Below are 1,947 nucleotides of genomic sequence, written 5' to 3'. Positions count from 1 at the left end.
ATGGTGTCTTTGTATTGCAAGTAGTTAGGACTAATCTAAGGATAGTGAGAACTTCCTTTTGCTCTACAGTTGCCCTTCTTCCTCGAACTAAACCATAAAAAAATTCTATCAAAAACTTTAAACTGTTGGTCATCTTACTATAATGAGCATTATGGCTATCTGTCTGTTCCCTTTTCACAGTCAAATGGCTTGTCCAATGGTCATAATGTTTTGGAGGGTTACGAAAGAGGTAATCAGGAAGGTTTTTAGTGAAAAAAATGTAATAAAATTTGATTATTTAGTGGATATTGAGTTTTGTATTAATAAATCAACTTTGATTCTTTTTGCTAAAATTGGCAACTAGGATTAACTCTGGATTCCCCTCCCCACCATATAGTTCGTGAATTTAGAAGGGTTTAGGTTTGCGATACTATCCCTTTATTTCCCATCGTAGATGAGCAGGTTTACTATCTTACTATAATGGGTATTATGTCCATCTGTTCATCTCTTTGTTCCCTCTTCGTGACAGGACCAATAGTTAAGATATTTTTGGGGGATTACAAACATGGTCGTCAGGAAGGTTTTCAGCATTAAAAAATCAGAAAGTATGATTATTTTGTGGATATCGATTTTTGAATTGATAAACGACTTTCACATTTTTATTAAAAATACACCGACCATGAGTAACTCTGGATTTTCATTGTATAGTTCGTGGCCCATCATAGATACGAAGGGGGTCACGAGGACGGTTAATAGCAAAAATAAACTGGAAAAAGTGTGTGTCAGTATATAGTGTCTGGCTTTCATTAGGAGTGGTCCACATAATCATTCATGATACAGAAGCTGGGAGCCTATTTCAGTTTGGGAGTGAATCATCATCACATGTCACTTAGTCGCAAAGACATCATATAGCTACAATACAATGCTGTATCACCAACAATAATGTGATTTGTCTAAGACATCACCCAGTGATCTATCAAGTCCATTTACACATTTCTCAATACATACTGCTGTTATAACTTCCCACCCTCATTTTATGTCTCCATCGTAGATCTGTAGATTTGCTAGTTCAGTAGAATGTGGAATCTATGTAAATTTAAAAGAACTCCTTTACTTTTTACTTTTAAACAAATATGTGAGAGTTATATTATCATAGATTTAGAAAGTCTACTTAATCTTTTCAATACCACAGCTTGGTACCTTGTACCGGTGAAGTGTCTGCTATTATAGCCTCAAGCTGACCAATGCCTTGTGAGTGAAATTTTGTTGATGGAAGCCAATACACATATTTCTGTGTACTGTGTGTGTGTGTATTAGTATCTGCATATCTTCTCAAAGGCACTGCTTTGTCAGTGATATTATTTGTTTCCAAAACAAAAGATCCAGCTGTAAGGGTTGATGTCAAGAAGGGCATCCAGCCATAGAATGTGTCCAACTTTAAATGTTATGTCTATGGCAGTGTGAAGAAAGCAGACATAAAAGTGTTGAATTTGATTTGTCTTTAAAAATAGTCTATCCTGTTATAATTTTTGGAACAATGAAATGGGGTGGTGGAGGTGTTTTTGTGTGTGTTTTTTTAACCCTGGGTTATTACAATAACCTCTCTAGGGGTTTTGTTTTCAGCCCAAAGTTAAGTCTGGTAACTCAAGCAAACATATGATTGAATGATTCAGTCTTGACCATCCTGCTTTTAGAAGATGTATATATATATATATATATATATATATATTAATGGTTGGGTGTCATCTGCTGTTTCTAGCAGGTTAAGCATTCAAAGCATGGGTGAGGAACCCTTTGCCCACAGTTAAAATTTCACTCACATTGAAATTTGAGAACACCCTCCCCTCCCTGTTGTTAGAGTTCTCTTAAAAACCTATTCAAAAATATTAGTTTAAGCCTTAACAGCATAACAGTAATTTGATATAAGCAACATTAACTATTGAATGTGTAAAATTAAAGATTTATTTT

General features: G+C 34.8%; 1 protein-coding gene across 1 annotated transcript in view; it reads left to right on the top strand.

The window, feature by feature from the left end:
- Positions 1-1,947, top strand: part of LOC106876722 (insulin-like peptide receptor) — a 163,372-nt gene that overhangs the window by 67,610 nt on the left and 93,815 nt on the right. The window lies entirely within an intron of this gene.

Source organism: Octopus bimaculoides, chromosome 3 (assembly GCF_001194135.2).
Source record: "Octopus bimaculoides isolate UCB-OBI-ISO-001 chromosome 3, ASM119413v2, whole genome shotgun sequence".
NCBI classification, from domain to species: domain Eukaryota; kingdom Metazoa; phylum Mollusca; class Cephalopoda; order Octopoda; family Octopodidae; genus Octopus; species Octopus bimaculoides.
This window is presented reverse-complemented; position numbering and strand designations above follow the sequence as displayed.